Source organism: Astyanax mexicanus, chromosome 5, assembly GCF_023375975.1.
Source record: "Astyanax mexicanus isolate ESR-SI-001 chromosome 5, AstMex3_surface, whole genome shotgun sequence".
Lineage (NCBI taxonomy): Eukaryota > Metazoa > Chordata > Actinopteri > Characiformes > Acestrorhamphidae > Astyanax > Astyanax mexicanus.
Window position 1 is genome coordinate 32,797,849 of NC_064412.1, and position 12,711 is coordinate 32,810,559.

Sequence of the window (12,711 nt, forward strand, 5' to 3'; positions counted from 1 at the left end):
TGTTACACACACATGGAAAGACTGCAGTGCACAAACTAAAACTTTTACAAGTTCATCAACAATAAACAAAATGCACAATAAATGTACTTGTTTTGCTGTTCCCTTCACATAGTGAACAAGTAGGACCGTTTCCTCTGCTGAGAAGCACAGAAGCGCTGCCCTGTTAAAAAAGCAGTACGCCAAAGTCAGAGCACACTTGGCTCTTAAAGGGAACGGCAAGTGAAATTCTGATTTAAGAACCACTGAGACAGAAGTAATAAATATGAAACTGGATAGAAATGACTATATTGTGTTTACTGTAGTTTAGTGAGCATCACTAACAGATAGACTTTTATTCATTACTCTAATAGTCTCACCACTTCATACACATCCACCACTTTACAGTCTTTGGAAATACAGAGGGATATACACCATTCTGCCCTGTCTCTCTTCTTCATTCTCTCTCATTAGCTGATGAAAGGCTGGCTGAGCTGTAGAGCTGTTATTACTTTGCTCCACAACGTCACTATGAAGCCAAATGATCCCTCCTCACAACTCCTTATCTCTCCACTGACGGACAGACATAATGCTGCTAAACGGCACAGGCTTCAAATCAAAGAGCAAGAACAAAATACAAACCCCATTTTAAAATTGAGTAATCTTGACAAACACGAGGGCAAAGTGGATTTGTGCTTTCCTGGGCTTTTATGTTTTATTTTTGTACACAAAGAAGTAAGAATTCAATGTGTGTGGGCAAAATAGTCCTAAAATAACGTCATAATATTTCAGTTTTTTATCTATTAAAAATCTGAAAATATTTGATCAACTGCAACAAAATAAAAGTTAACATTTATTTTTTATATATGTATAACAGTATTGAACATTCATTAGAATGAAACAAAAAGCTGTTAACTTTTTTTTTATTTTGTAAACAACTTATCACAAGTTTGTTTGATTTTTGTATTAAATAATAATAATAATGTAACAAATTAAATAAGGTAAAATAAAATGATACATACAATGTAATGTAACAAAAAAATGTATCTTAAACTAAAAGTGCAGAATACTGTATTTAGGGCAAATTCTGGCTAATATATCAGATTAAACTGCGCCTAATTAGCAGTTTAGCTCAATTAAAACAAAGTATATTTGAAAGCTGGTTTGGATCGAGACCAGATCATGTTCTCACCGCAAGTGAACCGCTCCAGAAAAAAAAATCAGTGTGTTGGGCGGTGCAGATTATGACAGATATTGAGGTCAAACTTGGTGGCATAAATAATTTACGTTAAAAAATAATAACGCATTACTTACTTATCAAGTTGATCTTGTGCGTTAATGCTTTAACTTTAGCCCTACTTTTTTATTAATTGAGTGTAATTCATTTAATTTCCCAAACCCTTAAAGCTGGTTCTTACACTAATTCTTTCCCTAACTTCAACCCAAAACTCAGACCTAACCCAGATGCAAAATTAAACACTTAAATTTCAAAAAGTGGTCATTCATTTCATTTTCTTTCTCTAACTCATAAATCTTTTCTTTTTTCTCTGGAATTGGAATAACTGCCTCACGGTTCCATTCTTCTGCTTCTTGATTTCTGGACCTGAGGGCTCCCTCAGAGAGCTCCTACTGAGGTTGGTTGACTGTAGAGTGCAGCATGCAGAGCTTCTGGGACATCCTGAGGTACGACAGTCATCAATAAGACAACTCTAGCACTTCCCATCTTCAGCCCTCAGGCTGGCCTTTGACTTATGCACTGCTGACTGCTGCTAAAAATGTGCCAAGCGCTTTTCCTAAGAGTGTACACAGCAAAACAGTCAAGTGCTGAATTAACTCCCACTGAGTTGATTTCAACTCTTTTACAGGGTTTTACAGGGTTTGTTTAGCTCTACACTCTTAGGAGTTAAATTAACACTTTCAAATTAGTTAAACATTTAACTCCTGGACAGTGGTGTTTGTTTAATAAGGGAAGATTAGCTTGTGTTTTAAGTTCTTAATGCTGGATAAAATATTTCTGCTTCCCTTCTGCAAGTCTATTGTCCCCTTTACATGGAACATTTATGCCAGCAAAGTGATTCTCTATGCTTTGTCAGCACTTTATCATATATATTTTACAGCACATTAAATAGTTATAGGCTCTTTTGGCCTATAACACTGTGGCTAGGTAGTCAACTATTATATAAGATATAACTGAATACCCAGGGAGGGTAGCCCTGGTCGGTGAGACTACACACTGATGGTAAGCGAGAGATTGGGAACATACTCTTTACACACATAAATGCTGCCAGGAGTCAAAAGGAAAGCTGTAGTTTTTTGTAGTTAAATATACTAAAAAATATTAAGGAATAGTTAAACAGAAAAAGTTACTACTTCAATTTGCAGCAAAGCAGAGCGAATAAAAGGTGACTCTTCAGAGCCCTTCCAAATGGAGGTCTGAGAATAACTGGCAAAATGGCGGCACAAGCAACCAAAGAAACCCACAAATTTGAAGAGATTCACTTTATTACCATAGTTTAATGTGTAGTTTCAATCTTTAAGCCCATTTTCTTCATTGCAAGCACAAAAACTGATATTAGTTCATCTCAGGTGTTAGCTAGCTAGCTAACTTTCCCATTCCATCTTATATTGTGCGACAGACAGTAGAGGCTGCAGCATTTAAGGTGGAATGGAAAAATAAAACAAAATAAAAGGGAACTAGTTAACCAGCAGCTAGGTTGTTAAACTTTAGCGCTCCACTGCTATAGCTATATCTGTATCTAGGGGAGTGGATTTCACCCCTTCCCACTTATTACTTTGTTACACTTGAGAACAAGGGGTAGGGGTTCAAGAGGAAAATGAGATTGGGCCTTAGTTGACCGATTTTTTGGCTTTACACACACATTCCTCTAGCACTTGAAATGCTAAACCATTTAAAATTCTAAATACAAATACAGTACTGAATTTGAAAACCTAGACATACTTTCCCAGCTAACAACAAAGCTGCTACTGTGAGAAGAATTCTTGGAACATGTCCTTTAGCTGAGGAAAGCTCCCCTCAAGTATAACCTCATTAATACTGGCTAAAAGCTAAACCATAGCTAATCTGGTCATTTCTTCATCTCTCCCTGCACTGAGAACAGCAACATGTGGTAGGGGTTTTGGAATTAAATATTACATTACAGATGCTTTTGTCCAAAGCGACTTACAATGATGTACATTTAGCTTTTTCCACCATTGGGGAACTCGGTAGGAAAACAATATGGCTTGCTTTGTGTGATTGTTTGGCAACGGAGCCTGCTCTGTCATCACATTGTAGGCAATCATAAGAGCTTTGAATTTGATACGAGCAGTAACCGTTGAAGACCAGGTGCAATGCTGTGTTCTGGATCATTTGGAGTGGTTTTATAACACAGGCCAGGAGGCCCGTGAGTACGGCATTGCAGTATTTGAGGCGTGAGGTGACCACCGCTTTTACCAAGAGTTGGGTTGCCTGTTGCGTTAGAAATGATGATGAAATAATTTTTTTCTGATGTTGTACAGCTCAAAGCGGCAGGATTGAGCAACTGAGGCCACATGGTGTGTGAACACCCAGGTTCCTAGCAACCTTTGTTGGGGAGAGTGAGAGGGAGTCGATGGTTATGGTGAAGTTGTGTTGGAGGTGTGAATAAGGGGTTTTGCCACGCCCTGCTCAAACGAAAAAGTGCGCTTGTTATTGCTGTGATAACTAGTCGAAATTAGAGAAAAAAGAGCAGTCTGGTGCAGCTTGAGGTTTCCTGTGCATTATTAAATTTAAATATAAAAAATATTTTTTAAATATTAAAAAATAATAATTACAATGTTCTTGTTGCAGGTCTAAAAGCTAAGCTAGGCTATTTTTAAACTCAGCAACAATAAACAACCTGAAACAAACAGAAAAATATCCATAATCCATAATCCATAACCATCTGTCCAAATCTCAGAAATCAAATCAGCCTCTGTCTTACTTCATTTTTACAATTATTTTTTTTAAAACCACTGGGAATTGTGGTTTCATCAGTGCTCTGATGTCTGGAAGAAGAGTGAACTGTTGTGAACTGCCACTGAATGCAGAGAACTCTGACAACAGCGACTGACAACACAGCCAGTTGACACCTGGGTTGCGTTTCCTTCTACAGTGACTCTGTGCACACTGACACTGATTGGATTTGAATATCACATCATCCCAAATATCCCGGCTTGTCACGTCTGTGTGAGCGGTGCCTGTGAGGTTCAGTACAATGATTTATTTTATTTGAAATACTGCCCAGCTGTTTCAAAGTCCATACACTGTAAAATGTGATAAGTTGATCTTACAGTAAGTTGACAGACAGATATACAGAACAATAGATAGAAACAGTATTAAAAGTACTTTTCAAAATCTCCTCAAATGGCCTTTAGAACAGGGTTAAGACATTTCCTGGACATTTTTAAGACACTCCAGGGAATCTAGATCTATCGACAGGATGTAGAATAAATTTGATATTCTGTTGAATCTTCTTTAGTAGCAAATCCATGATTTGGAACAGTGTCACATCACCACTGTCAGAGCCACCACTGTGAGAACCAGTCAGAGTCCAGACAGAGTTATTATTATCATAATGAGTTTATGTTTCACACAAACACACACAGGTAGAGTGATACCAGGAAGCGGAGAGTGTTAAACTCTTTGCTCAAACATAGGTTTCTAAGTTATAATCAGAATGGATGGATGGATAAATGGATGGATGGATAGATAGATAGATAGATAGATACATAGATACATAGTTAGATAGATAGATAGATAGATAGATAGATAGATAGATAGATAGATAGATAGATCTACCCTACAGATGGATTTTACACTTTAGTGATGGCACCCCAGTGCAGTAAAGCAGCTACAAGAGTGCAGTAAAGCAGCTACAAGAAACCCATTAAGAAAAACACCTAAAAAAGTGAGATCTCCTTCCACAACCAATATTATTCACCTTTAGTGCTTCAAACATATTTATATGATGTTTCAAACCAAATAATATCAGTAAATGACTCAAAAGTGTCCACAGAAAAAAGTGTGAAACTACCTGCACTCAAACTAAAGCTAGGTATGCTGTGCACTACTTTATATAGTTTTTATTTTACTTGCACATTTTTACGAAGTAGTTATATTGCGCTAAACATTTTTGAAAATATATCTTAGGTGTGAATACATTTAAAGTCTAGACATTCAAAAATAAGTAAAAAAACAACAACAACAACAAAAAACAGGCTTTTGGTAGAATTTTGACCAAAACATGATCAGTTCCAGGAAAATATAACAATTCTGCTTCCTTTTACATTTTAAATGATTACATTTTTGAGCAGCCGTATGTCTTCTGGAGTTCAGGGCATGTGACTGTCTGATATAATTACTGTGTTATAAGACCTGAAAGAGGAACTGAAAACAAAAACAGAGAAAAAACACACCAAAACAGCCTAGAGTTCAAAGGGTTCATCTGGATAATAAATCAGGTTAAACTGCACCTGAACAGCCATATAGCTCAAACTTGAGGAGTACAGTATATTTCAAAGCTGGTTTAGATCAAAGTCAGATCATGATCTAGTGCTGGTGTGAAAACAATTACAATTACTACAATTACACACAATTACAGTATATAACATTTAGGTAAAAAAAAATCTTGTCTATTAAAATAATTTACTTCAATGATTTACTATATAACACCCTTTTACTTGGAATATATCATTGATATCAGAAAAAAAAAAACTTGAATATCCATTTTTAATGTTTTTTTTTTTTTTTTTTTTTTTTTTTTACTTTTTGACATAATTTGAGTCTGGCATTTCATGATGAATGGACCAATAGTAATGCTCCAAAATTATTTGGTATAAAATCTTGTTACACTGATTGTTTAAAAGTTAAAGAAGGTTTTCTCTCTCATGCAAAGATGCCCATTTGGAAAATCAATGTTTTACTATGATTTTCCAATAAGCTAGTACTATTTTTACCTTTTTTACTGTATATTTTACTCCATATTTGGTTTTCGATTGTGATTTTTGTCTGAGAGGTCACTTTTCTCCCCGAGCTGTTTCCTGCAGGCTGGTATGAGCAGCTTGCTGTCTGTCTGATTGCTCTCAGCCTAATCCTCTTGAGCTCTGATAAGCTCCAGGGTCACAGTGAGAGAGTCACTTTGAACATTCTCTAATAAATTAAGGATCTTAATGCTACAAAGCTGGGCTTCCCTGGGTCACCTGATGGACTTCATGTGCTTGATGGACTGCAGAAAAGTGATAGTGTCAGTAGCATGCTGGGTCATGGGCTGGTGCTGGTGCTCCAATCAGCTGGGAGTTTTTGAGCCAATGGTGTTTGGTGTTTTGAGCCAAAGTGTTTGCCAGTACTGTGTGAAATTGAGTCACATTTTCAAGTTATTTCAATAGTGGAATATTGAAAGAGAGAAAACTGGATTACATGCAAACTAAATAAAAGACAAGTATATCTATTTTTGTCGATTTTTTGTTTACTACACAATTTGAACAGATAAACTATTTAAAATAAAAGTCTAAGGGCGCCGAGTGGTCACTCTGAGAGTGGCACTATGAGCGGGAGGTCGCAGGTTTGAATCCCAGCTCATGCAGCTTTGCCATGAAGCTGCGAGCGCGCAGAGGGAGCACAATTGGACATGCTCCCTCCGGTTGGTTAGATGGCTCTCTCTCCACACATCACTCCTAGGGTGATGTCTGCAGCACAGGGCGCCTGTGAGCTGATGTATCAGAACCAAGCCGCTGCGCTTTCCTCCAACCACGCTGGCTACTCAGCAATGCTGCATCAGCAGCAGCTCGAAAATAAGCAGTGGCTGACTTCACATGTATCGGAGGAAGCATGTGTTAGTCTTCACCCTCCTGGTGTGTTGGGGCATCACTAGTGATAGGGAGCGTCCTAATGAGTGGGTTGGGTAATTGGCCGTGTAAATTAAGGAGAAAATGGGAAAAAATTAGAAATAAAAGTATTAAAAAAAAAAAAAATCTAAAGTGATGTGTTACAAAGTGATTTCAATTCAGTGATAAACCCTTTAGTAAGTTCAGGAGTTCATCCCATAATCCCCAACTCATTCTAAAAGTACTGGTTGGAGTGCCAAAGCATTTTGACATAAATGTTAAAACAGTTTAACATTTACTGTACGGTATTTTTAATGAGAACTTACAAAAAATTGTACATGAGTTTTATTGGTTAATTGTATGCATTGTAAATTGCAAAATATGGAACACAAGATGCAAAATGATTATTAATCAAACTCAGATTTCAGCAGATGCAGTTGTTAGGCAAATAACCTGTGAACTCAAAAGACAAAGAACAATGGACATACGGCAATACAAAAAACATCTATGTACACTTTTAAATTTGCAATGGATCATTCTCTAATTTGGTAAGTGCTTTTTGAACTGTTTTAAAATGTTGAATGACGAAACACGCTTCTTTGTCTGGCGATCTGATAGAGGACTCTGGGTTTGGCAGGTGCCAGGAGAACAGTAAGTAGTAGTTTGACTGCATTGTGCCAAGTGTAAAGTTTTGGTAGAGGGGGGATTATGGTGTAGGGTTGCTGTTTTTAAAGAATTGGGTTCAGTCCCTTAGATACAGTTAAAGAAAGTCTTAATTCTTCAGCATATTAATATATATTGAACAATTTCATGCTCTCAACTCCCAACCTCACAAAATTCCTTCTGGAATCAATAAACACACTCCTAAACCTTGTGGCAAGTCTTCAAGAGAGTTGAAACTCATGTTTATATGTGTGCAAAAGCAGATGAGCCAATACATTTGGAAATATAGTGGGCTGTTGGTAAAAAAAAAAACATGCAAAATTAAATATGACATTTTTGGTCTTTAAGCCGATAAACTGATAAATATTTTTTTTGAGAAAAATTAACGAGCAAATTTATATGTATGTGCATGTTAAACAGTTCCTTTATCTCTCTCTCTTCCTCTCCTTTTTTCTTCATCCTCTCATCGTAGAGTAGCCCATAGCTCATCTTCATGATTACTGATGTCTCTTCTTCTTTATTCCCATGCTTCTGTGGTCTTGTGGCATTTTGAAAATCTTTTTTTCACGTCAGTTTCATCATCGTCTCCGTCGTCTTTTCCGCAAGCTTTTATCTTTGTAGAGTCTTTAGAGAGGATGGAGTAAATAAGTGTGTGTGAAGAGCGAGAAAAGAGCTGGATTTAACCACCAGTTTCTCTCTTTACTACACACTGAAGAAGGTCAACAGAGAGCAGAAGTGTCCATTTCTTCTTCTCTCTTTATACCACTCTCTTCTATCTTTCTATTCATCTCCCCATCCCTCACTTTTGGCTCTTTTCTCTCATTATCAACTCTTTTCTTGTTCTCTCAGGCTTTCTTTCTTCTTTCTCAGTTTAATTCAATTTCCTTTTTCCTTATTCTCTTGATTCTTTCATCGTTCTCTGAGACTCTCTTTCTTTTTTGCCCTTTCTATCTATCTTTCTATCTATCTATCTTCTTTCTTTGTTCTTTCCCTCAGGTTACCTCTATTCCTTCTCACTCTCCTTTTTATATCTCCTTTCTTTCCATGTCTTATTTCTGTAAAACTCTTCTTTTCTCTGTCTCTTATGTTCTCTTTTCTCAGTTTATCTCTCTCCTCCTCATTTTCTTAGTTTTTTTCTCTCTATCTCTATTCTGTCTCTTGGGCTTCCTTAATTCTCTTCTTTTTATTTACTTTCTTTCAGGCTCTCTTCTTTTTTCAGGCTATTTTTTCCTTTCTTCTTTTCTCTCTTTTTTCTCAGTTTATCTATCCCATTCTCACAGTATCTCTGTATTCTTTCTCTTTTGTTTCTTGCAAACTCTTTTTTGTCTCATGCTTCATTTATTCTTTTTCTTCTTTCTCAGTCTTATTCAATCTCCTTTCTTACATTTTTTTTCTTCTCTATTCTTTCTCTTTCTCTATTCTTTCTCATTCTCCATCTCCTTTCTCTCTATGAATTTTCTCTCTAATTCCTCCTTTTTTTCTCTTTCTCTTCTTTCTGTTTACTTTCTCTTAGGTTCTCTTCTTTTTTCATTTTTTTCTTTCTTTTCTTTATCTTAGGTTCTCTTTTCTTTATCATTCTCTTTCAGACTCTCTCTCTCTCCTTTCTCATTTTGTCTATCCCTGTCTCACTTGCAATCTCTCTCTTGCTTTTTTTCTTACGTCCATTTTTAGTCTTTTTTCTTATTCTCCCACCTTTTCTGTGTATTTTTTTATTTCTAAATACTTTCTCTCAGATTCTGTTCATTTTCTATGTCTTTTTTTTCTCTTTTTTTTTCTTTATCTTTTCTTTATCATTCTATTTCAGACTCTCTTTCTCTTTATCTCTCTCCTTCTCATTCTGGCTCTCCCTGTCTCACTTCTCTCCCTGTCTCTCTCTATCTATATTCTTTTACTTTTGTGTCATGCAGACTCTCTCCTTTTTTGTCTCAGGCTTTTTAATTCATTCTTTCTCTGTTTCTTTCTTCTTTCTTGCAATCACTCTCTTGCTTTTTTCTCTTGCTTTTTTCTCTTTTCAGTCCATTTCTTTGTTCTCCCTCCTTTTCCTTTTGTATTTTTTATCTCTATTTCTCTTATTTCTCCTTTTCTTCTCTCAGATTCTCTTTATTTTCTGTCTATTTAGTCACTTTATTCCCCCTTCACTTCTTCCTCAGATTATTTTTATCTATCTCTCTTGTTTCTCTTAGACTCTCTTTCTCTTTCTTCTTTCTCGCTATTTGTCTCTCTGTACCTCTACTTTCTCTCAGCCAATCTCTCTCTTCTTTCAGGTTCCATATGTCTCAGTTATCTCTCAGTCTTTCTCTTTCTTCTTTTTCTCTCTGTCTCTCTCTCTCATATAGATATAGAGCTTCATGATATGAAGTGTTATTTCTAATATAATCTCAGAATAAGGTCAGTGAGACACCAGCACTCGATCCTGATCACTATTCTGCAGTTACAGTATATTTTAAAGTATTGTTTTGTTTTTTTCTTTCTGAGAGATCTGCACTCGTTGGCATGGTGTAAGCAATGCAATTACCTTCTCATTAATTCCAGTAAAGAGGGACTGAATGGTTCCACATTATAATGAGAATGCTAATATTAGGCACTGGTTGGTGCAGTGCTGTAAAAAGAAAGCCAGCTGATTTTAATAACCACAAAAAGGGATTTAGGCTGCGTGCTCTATAGAGGAACCACACAGGTAAACCCAGAGGTGGATTTAAGAGGATTAATAATCATAAGATCCATCACATTAATGATAAACAGGTCGTCACTAGAGATTTTTATAAATGGGGGGCTAAGCTTTGAAGCAGTGGGTGTAAAAAGCATGTCTTCATAAAAACATTACATTACTAATATACAGCACCAGTCAAATGTTTGGACACACCTTCTTATTAAATGTTTTAATTAAAGTTTTTTTTCCTACAGTATAAATTAACACTGAACCAGACTATTAAAGAACACATGAGGAATTGTGTAGTAAACCTCCAGTAAGTGGCTTTTATCTCTTTAGCTCTTAACTTGTGATTTCTAAAGGTTTTATCACTCTATTCACCTGTTTAGCACCCTGTTAGTTTGCCTAAGAATTAAGCATGCTAATCTAGTTGTCCTTTTATGGTTGTTGGCTTGTTAAATAAATAAATAAACTCTGCTCTGATTGGCTGGATTAGGACAATGTTGGCAGCTCATAGGAGCCATGCAGTGTAGTGAAGAACAGCAAAGCTTAGCATATGCTAATTTCCAACCAGGGTAAAAAAAAAAATACTAGGTTAGGGTTAGGTTTAGCTTTTGGTTTGAGGTTTGGATTGGGGCTTATGTTTAGGTTTTATGTTAGGTTTACCTTTTGGGTGGAGTTAGAGCTGGGATCAAGGCCAATTTTTAGGTTTAGGGTTAGGTTTAGCTTTTGGATTGAGGTTAGGGTTAGGATCAAGGCCAATGTTTAGGTTTTAGATTAGGGTTCCTTTTAGAATCAGGACAGTTGTTAGTTTTAGGTTTAGCTGTTGGATTGAGGCTAGGATCAGGATCAGGGCCAATGTTTAGGTTTAGGTTTAGCTTTTGGTTTGACGTTAGGGTTAGGATCAGGGCCAATGTTTAGGTTTTAGTTTAGGGTTAATTTTAGGATCAGGGCCAATGTCTAGGTTTAGGGTTAGAGTTCCTTTTAGAATCAGGACAGTTGTTAGGTTTAGGTTTAGCTGTTGGATTAAGGTTAGGATCAGGATCAGGGCCAATGTTTAGGTTTAGGTTTAGCTTTTGGTTTGAAGTTAAGGTTGGGATCAGGGTCAATGTTTAGGTTTAGGGTTAGGTTTAGCTTTTGGTTTGAAGTTAAGGTTAGGATCAGGGTCAATGTTTAGGTTTAGGGTTAGGTTTAGCTTTTGGTTTGAAGTTAAGGTTAGGATCAGGGTCAATGTTTAGGTTTAGGGTTAGGTTTAGCTTTTGGTTTGAAGTTAGGGTTAGGATCAGTGCCAATGTTTAGGTTTTAGATTAGGGTTCATTTTAGGATCAGGGCCAATGTTTAGGTTTTAAAATAGGGTTCTGATTAGGATCAGGACAATTGTTAGGTTTAGGTTTAGCTTGTAAAGAGAGTTTAATAGACATTTAGTTGAAACAAATCCTCTAAAATGCTGTTGGCTTGAGGTTAGGATCAGGGCCAATGTTTAAGTTTAGGGTTAGGTTTAGTTTTTGGTTTGAGGTTAGGGTTAGGATCAGGGCCAATGTTTAAGTTTTAGGTTAGGGTTCTGGTTAGAATTAGGATCATTGTTAGGGTTAGGTTTAGCTTGTAAAGAGAGTTTAATAGACATTTAGTTGAAACAAATCCTCTAAAATGCTGTTGGCTTGAGGTTAGGATCAGGGCCAATGTTTAAGTTTAGGGTTAGGTTTAGTTTTTGGTTTGAGGTTAGGGTTAGGATCAGGGCCAATGTTTAAGTTTTAGGTTAGGGTTCTGGTTAGAATTAGGATCATTGTTAGGGTTAGGTTTAGCTTGTAAAGAGAGTTTAATAGACATTTAGTTGAAACAAATCCTCTAAAATGCTCTATCAAAATAAAATATTACCAGAATGTTGTAAGAATGATAATATTTATTGTTTTTTTTTAATAATAAAATATTTGTTTTAGAGCAAAAGTAGTGGTACAACACAAATTGACGCCATCATATGAAGCCAACTGAGCCCCATTGAAGCCTTCATAAATTACACATCAGAATTTGTTCTTACAAGCATTACAATTCATGTCAAGTTATTAATCCTTCATTACGCTTGCCAAGCTTTCAATTAGTGAGAAGTCATTTCTTATTGAGTAAAATTCAAATATTCTCGAATGTGTCATTAAAACTCAAATATGCACACATGAATAATACGTCTTGAATTTTGGCTAATAGTTTAATGGCTCCTCTAATGCCGCCCTCCATTCAACTTAACATTTAATTGCTGAGCGCTTGCTGAGCTGATCGAGCAGGACGAACGGCGAGCTCTGCAGCGCTGCGGCTTCCAGGATTCCAATTTAAATCCCTGATAAGAATCGAGAGCTGAAGTCCAGAGGCCTCGCTCTGCAGCCGCTGTCCGCGGTGCTGAATCAGTGCTGAACTCGGCACTAATCATGATTTAGAGTCTTTTTTTCGGGGTCCTTTTTCTACTTTTACTCTTTTGCCAAGTCTGCTGTGAGTGTTGCTCTGATGACGTCACCAGTTGCGTCTGTAATATTAACATATTATATTAACTTAGAACTAAACTCAATGAGTTTACATTTTTAGGTAAGGAA